The 7763-nt window shown below is 40.5% G+C and overlaps 1 long non-coding RNA gene across 1 annotated transcript in view; it reads left to right on the plus strand.

The window, feature by feature from the left end:
• Positions 1–7043, plus strand: part of LOC138302203 (uncharacterized) — a 151682-nt gene extending 144639 nt beyond the window's left edge. The window contains exon 3 of the long non-coding RNA XR_011205337.1: positions 7009–7043. This is a non-coding gene — a long non-coding RNA (uncharacterized lncRNA). The remainder of the gene's footprint in view (positions 1–7008) is intronic.
• Positions 7044–7763: the final 720 nt, after the last annotated feature.

Here is a 7763-nt window from a genome sequence, read left to right on the forward strand (position 1 = left end):
CACCTGGTTTGTATTAGCTTCTCACACATGTACCTGGGGAGCTTGACAGCTGTGAGTGGGAGATGTGCGGGTACAGGGAACAGCGAGAGAGGAGGAGATGAGACGGTGACAGGAAGAGAGGCTTGTTAGATGATCGTTGTCCGTAGGAATTCTGGATGAGGAAAGGTACAACTTGAAAGATGAAATAAAACATAGAGCAAAGTATGTTCCTGGACACAGAAAGGAAAGTCTGCTTTAACTGCAAAGAAAACAAATCTCATTATGTACCACAGTAGTTATTACAAGGAAAAGAAATGGAAAGTTAAAACCCGAGGTGTTGTTTTGTGTGTCCGATTCTGCGTTTAGTAAGCTATACATTGGTGTGTTTAAAACATTCCCGTATAATGCACTTTTTTAACATTGTTGCAAAGACTTGGCAATGTTCAGAATGTGATTCTACAAAAGAGGAACTGAAGTAGAAATTCAGACATGATGTTACCATTTGTTGTGCAACAGGAAGCGTGCATTTATGGTAACAGCAGGTTGGAATGGGTATAACACAACGTTTATATTGCAGCAGCAAAGGCGTAGCTATGCACAGGCATAAACCAAACTGTCCAAGTTATTAGTGCTGGCAGAAAATCCCGTTATTAGCGGCACATTCCCTTTTGCAAATCACTGGTTTCAGGTGTGTTAGTAAAACTGTAGTTAAAAAGGTTGTTAACTGAAGGGCCGCTGCTGAGAAATAGTGCTCCTGCGGGCATGAAGTTATCTGTTAATTTTAAGTATGATCGGCAAAATTTTAGGTAAGAACATCTCTAATTTTTTGTCCCTGGAATAAGTATTCTTCCCAGGTTAGTGAGAAATGGCTTGATTTAGGGTTAAGAAGCATGCCCTTTCGGTCCCATCGACTCTGTTTGGAGTTGGGTGGACCATCCTGTTTCTGCCAGCAGGCCCCTGGTGGCCTGGGCAGCAGAAGTGGCACACAACTGGCCCAGCAGATTTTGGGCAGTCCTGTAAGTACATGAGACCCCAGCCGCCCTATTTTAGAATAGATGCTCGAGTATAGTTTTTTATGGTCTGGCTTGAAAGCGCAGGTATTGCCAGACAATTGTGTGGGCATCACCAGAGAGTGGCTTTGGTTCCGTCTGAATGTTGGGAGCCAGGAATGCATGTGTTTAATGGGCAGAAGTTGAGTGTTTCCACAAAAAAGGTGCTTGCCCTCCACACAGCTGTGATCATTTTATTTATCCAGTTGCCTGAGGTTGAACCTTCAGGGGCACATACATGACACTGTAACACTATTAAAGTGTCTTAGATAACAAGATAATGTATGGTGTTTTTCTCTGGCAGCAGCACAGATGCGAGGGGCAGCCATTAACGCACGTGGGCTTTTAGGTCTGGCTCAACAGTGCAACTCTGTTAGGTCCTTTTAACCTAGACTAATATTATTCTACAGTTCTTTGCTTCCACACAAATACACATCCATTCCCATGCTATCTACTTGCAGTGATTCACATTACCATACAACATTTCTTTAAAGCTAGAACTATTGAAATTGCCAATGCTTGTTTCTGTGTGTGACCGCTTGCAAAAGCCTGGGTCTCAAAAGAAAACAAGAAAAATGGAAGGTCAGTTGTTACCTTTGCAATAGTGCAACAGAGAAAGTCCAAGACTCTTAAGTCCAAGGCTCTTTTACATATTTCCATTTTTGAGTGGTACCTGTACCGAAGAGTCTGCCAGATGGAGGTCTGGTGCTGCACAGGGACACACTTTGTTTTTCCTAAGACTGGGGAGAGCCTCAATTCTTCCCTCCACTCTGTACTCTTGAAGGAGTAGCCAAATAGGTCTATTTCCCTAGGTCTTGTTTGGTGGCCTTATTTATTCCTTTTTGTGGCACAGTAGCTTCTCACTAAATAAAGTCTAGTGACTCCTTTAATGATGACCCTAATCTGTGATGTTCCCAAATATCATGTGCATGGTTTTTGCAAGAATAGTTACAAAAATCAGGAGTGAAACAAGAAGATTTCGATCACCTTCAGTGTAACCGTCATCAGACGTAGATGTGAACACCTTTTCAGCATGAAAGGATGAGTGCAAGATGGAAGAAGGCTGTGGCCTACGGAGAATCACGCAATCACTCTCATCCTCCAGTTCTTCTTCCTCCTTTTCCCTTTGCCTTCTGGCATCCTATCAGAACAGGTAACTGGAGACTGTATTTGCCAGGTGTCATGTAGTCAGCAGCCTCCACAGTACATTCTGGAAGGAAGCATAGCTTTTCTTTACTCGGAGTCCATCTGATGACTGAAACTCTGCCCTACACTGTTGATTAGCATCTAAATTGCAAGGATACAGTGGGCTGCTTCTCAACTCCCAGGGACTAGAAAGGTGAAGCTCCATTACAACCCATGGGCAATCTGCATAGAGACTTGAATTGGCCCTACTGTGCTGCTTGCTGAACATGGAATTGTATTGTATTGTAATCGTATTTATATAGCGCTTACTACCCCTGACGAGGCATCGAAGCGCTTTTCGGTGAGTAGCACGCTAATCTGGAACCCAACAAGAATTAGTGATGGATTAGTATTGGGAAATAATGAGTACAGTTTTAGTATTATTATAAGTTAATTTGAGCCGCGGATATAAGAGCTTGTTAGTTAGATTGACTGGAGTAATGGAGGGGTGGAGGAGGAAAGAAATCCAGAAGTGTTAATTGGGAGTATATCCTTAATTTACTCAACCCAAAGGCTTGGGAAGAGTAAAGGGGGGTGGAGGAGGAAAGAGTATGTGGAAGGGTTAGGGAGAGCATAGTAGAAGGGTGAAATAAATGCAGGAGAATTTAGTAGGGTTGTGTGGGAGGTCACAGTAGTAGAGTGAGGTTTGGTGAGTTAGATGTGGAAGAGGAGGGAAGAGCTTAGGCAGAGTTATTTAGGAGATGAAAGTAGTAGAAAGGTTTTGGGATGAGTCAGAGTGAGAAGGGAGGATAGTTTGATAGAGACATGACATATGATGATGGGTAGATAAGTGTGATAAGATGAGAGCAGGAATTCATAGATATCTAGTATAACAACCCACCCAGGAGCTATGCAATGACCCATGAACATGCCAAGCACAGAAACAACATATACACATACATACATATATATTTTTATATATATATATATATATATATATATATATATATATATATATATATATATATATACACACATACACACACATGAATACACACACAAATGCACATACAATACATAATTAGAACCATGGGTATACTTAGTCAAACAGGTTTAAAGACTGTGTGTGTATTTTATTGTTATGACATAGTAGCGATACATATTTTCTAAAGAAACTAGAAATAACTAGAAATATACACATAATCTGAAAAAAATATTTACCAACATAGGCATATGCAGTTCATAGTTGTTTGAATATGGTGGTTATGAAGGAAAGAGCCAACTCTTGAGTAGTTTTCTGAAGACAAGAAAGTTATCTGTGGCTCTTATAGTTGGGGGTAATGAATTCCATAGTTTGGCTGCTTGAACGGAGAAGGATGTACCACCTATAGTCTTTTTCTTGTATGGTGGAGTTCTAAGGTGGGGTGCCAATCTTGAGCAGAGTTTTTTTTGTTTTTACTACACTTTGGCTAGGTACTTAGTAGGTCCCTACCCATTACCACTTTATTGAAGTAGTAATAGGTAAGAAAATGTATTTATATTTTATTATATATGTTTACGGCCATGTACAGGGGAGTGAAATTTAATAAAATATCTACTAGTCCATGAGACAGGTTGCTTCTTAAATGTACTTGTCGTGTAACAAAACTGACTTGTTCGTTTGGTGCCATGCAGTTATGTGACAAATTATGGCAGCAACCTCAATATATAAAAACTCTGAATATAGCCTCCCTGATTAATATATTCTTAAGGTTTGACAACTAGCAATCCCCTAATTTTTCCACCTTTCCGCAGATCTGCATACTGGGACTGGAGGAAGCGGTAAGCAATAGTTCCAGGGTTGGAATGCCCTTTTGAGTCTGTGCAAACCTAATTTGCATGTTTTAGGGGGTTTCACCAGCTCGTCTCTCTTCTTTTCCCATACTGAGAAAGACTGAAAATTTATTCCTTGACAAGGTCAGAAGCAAAACCTCTGCCAGGGTTGGGAAAAAAGTGGTTGGAGGGAAAGTGAACTTTGAAACACTCAACAGATTTTTGCATGAGCAAATGTAAATAGGCATATTTGCTTGTGCTAAAATGTACTTCACAAATAGTTTCAGGAGTATGATTTCCTGTCCTTCTTTCCTAAATTCTTGTGAATTCAGGAAAGCCAAAAAATCTGCACTAATGCAAGGACATATACCACAGATGCACCTTTGTGACTTTATTTGAGAATTGGGCATCTAATCAGGTCTGGTGCTAACCAATAGTTTTTGTTTTTATTACAAGTGTACCTCTATCTATAGCCTGACTTCACTGTGACAGCGTTCTGCTCTTTCACAAAAAGCATATCGGCACACAAAGTTTTATTCTGTACCAGGAACTACTGTGGCAACGTGTGCATTTTGAAATGAAAACTTATGTTTTCCTTTTGCCAATGTTTGTTATAATGGCAACAGCCCAGTAGCTCCCACTACAAGTGTTACTTAAGTCATGCCAAAACAAGACACACTCTGACAAAATCCAAATGGCTGACCACCATTGTCAGACCCCTTGGCTTTGCCAATATTTGTTTATTTTCAGGTTTCTAATAATCTTGTTGAAACCGGTTACACTGGTTTTCCATTATGAATATTTTTTAAATACTAGCAGGCATCAAAACTCTTTACTAAACGATGCTTCAAGGAAATGGTACCTAATTTTTCTCACAGTCATATGGACCTGCCCATTTCCCTAAGGCTAGGACTAACCTTGACATCTTGCTAAAGCTCTATTGGCAGTGACTCTGCCTCGGTACATAGTCCTTTCATCTACCAGTGTTTGTCTTCTATCTTTTATTCACCTTTGCCGATTTCTGGTACCCACTAGCTTCCAGATGGCTTACTTTGAGCATAGGTCCATCACAAGCCTTCACTGCACTTCAAAGATCCAGTATCCATCTGTGTGCTCATAGTGTATGCCCTTGTAGTTGTGGGCTCACACACCAGCTACACATCTCTCCCCATTGATAGGGGCAAGGAGGCTGACCCTAAGCCAAGAAATACGCATATCGGTGTCACTATTCTGAAGGCCGGACTGGGGTACATTTAGTTTTTCCTTTGTAGGACCCTGTGACCTTCCAGTACATGTTACCCTGATTGTATTGCTCACTGTGGTAACTGGTTAGCAAATATGGAAAGATGTTTTGAAGTGCTGACTTCATTTGCAGGGTAACTCACAGTCTTCTATATTGTGCAGTGTTTGTAAGTTGTTAGTAATCACAAGCACTGCACATTGCGTGCAACTTGAGTGGCTACTGTTTCAAATGTCCTTTATTGTGTTAGTTTGAATCTGATTTGATTTGTGTACTCTTTCATTTGTAATCTGTATTTCTGTGTTTTACGTATATATTTGAAGTAGTGTTGAAGTGATTTCAAATATGAAATACCTACTCATTTTGGACCTGCCCATATGTGCTGTAATTGTGGTACTTGTGTTGCACTGTATCTTGATGCAACCTTCACACCGCCTCCTTTGTGATGGGCCTGTTCTGCTTGACAAAGCTATCTGGGGAATCAAAGTGGTTTAGGAGGCCAACGTTCCATTGCAGACTGAGTAAATGTCCTCATGGTGAACAGGGAAAGCCTGCAATCTCTCCTTTCATATTGCTAAAGATTAATAAAAAAATTATAAAGAACTAGGACAAATAAAGAATCTTATGCAATCCCACACTCCATAGGGAATGATATACAGTAACCCAGATCCATATACTGTTCCTCCCGGAAAGGAAAGGAAGACATAGAACTACTCAATGAACAGCTCAAAATGCAGGCAACAAGCCTAAGTCAAGTGGTCGGGAAGGCATGATCAATGGTGTCTAATTTTACAAATTTGCCACAAGATAGAAATGTTGCAAATAGGTCAGAAGTTTAATGGGCTAAGGATACCCTCATTAGGATACCATTGTTTGCAGTGGCTGGAATTGCATTGAGCAAGGCTGTTAGATTTGTTTCCATCCTATAATGCAGGTAAAACAAAAAATGTAATCTTATCAAGGTGCCAGTGAGCCCCAGTAAGTGCCTCACTATATCCTTACCCAAAATGTTCAAAGGAAAAAGAAGTGCCAAAAAATGTGGAATAAATCAATGAATTCTGTCAAATTGGAGGCCATCATATTATGATATTCCTTTTTCACCCCTGCCTGGCGGTGTATCAAAATCTGATCTTGTTGTATCATAACTGTTATATCACCCTCAATCCTTTACGTAAGAGTAGCAAAGGAAGGAACACCTTTAAGCCTCTTGCCTTCCTCTTCCACAACACAAATCCTGTGGTCTCTATTTTCTGAAACCAGCTTCTCTATGTCTTTGGCTACATAAACCAAAGATGTGTTGAAAGCATCAGCCATCTCAGTTGAAGATGTGTTCTGCGGAAACTGTCCTCTAAGGTTCAGGAAGTACTAAACACCCAAATTTACATTGTTGTACCTTGTAATTGATAGAATTCCTTAGGATCACTTAATCAATAGGTGACTTTGGGAGACCAGGTCAGCATTAAGATCTGGGAGACTTTCCACATATTTGTTTTGCAATGGTGGTTTATTAGTGAAGAAAATATAAAGGGTATGATTTAGATTTGGGTGGACGGGTTACTCTGTCATAACGGTGACAGATGGCCCGTCCGCTGAAATATAACTCCAATTATATCCTATAACATTTAGATTTCGGTGGAGAGGAAATCCATCACCTTCGTGACAGAGTAACCCATCCGCTGAAATCTAAATGAGGCCTTAAGTCTTTTTAGCTCCTTGGTAGTGATGGGAGTAGATAAATAGGGACTAGAGTACTTCATGGATCTTCACTAAACCTTTTATTTTTTTCTCTTCTTGTTTTTTCAGGGAGGGCAGCCCTCCTTGGTCCATCAAAAGAAGAGCTCAAGAAAAGGTAAGTAAAAGAAGAATGAATAAACAAAATATTTTTTAACGCTAGCTCTCTTTCTCTCTCAGTGAGCATCCTAATTCTCCTTTTCAAGATAAAGGGAGATCCTTTAAGGTATTTGTGTGTCTTGGATTTATCACTGACTCTCACTCCGACAGCTCAAGTTTGGCTTATTTCCACAAAAACCTTTTCATCCAAAATTATTTCTCTATCAGTTCAGGGTTGGTCTCTTTCCCGCTTAATGTTTGTTCCCCTTCCCTTTTCTTTGCCTTAACAGGTATTCCAGGCTTTAACGTCATAGAAATATGTGTCGTTGTTGTGAAACAACATGAACGCCCTTCTAAATAGTGTGACCTTGCTGGTCTAGTTTTGTTGGTTTACTTTGTTCAATCTGTAGCCTTGGGTATCAATCCAAAAGAAACATCAGAATAGCAGATAATAACAATAAAAAGAATTAACTTAAATACTCTGACACTTTCTTCCTCCTTTCCTCTGTGATACCACCCGGTATATAGGTGCACAGTCACTTACCTTGTGTGCCCCAGCCCCCAAGACCGTGGCGCTTCAGAGCATCTGATGGTGGTGTCCACCACCCCTCACACCACACATTGCCGTTTGGGTCCTCCTCCTCCTCCCACTAGCCTTCACTGTTTTATGTTCCACACAGGATGTTGAAAAAGCTCCTTGGCCATGCTTCTACTCTGCTCCTTTGCAG

Source organism: Pleurodeles waltl, chromosome 6, assembly GCF_031143425.1.
Source record: "Pleurodeles waltl isolate 20211129_DDA chromosome 6, aPleWal1.hap1.20221129, whole genome shotgun sequence".
Taxonomy (NCBI): domain Eukaryota; kingdom Metazoa; phylum Chordata; class Amphibia; order Caudata; family Salamandridae; genus Pleurodeles; species Pleurodeles waltl.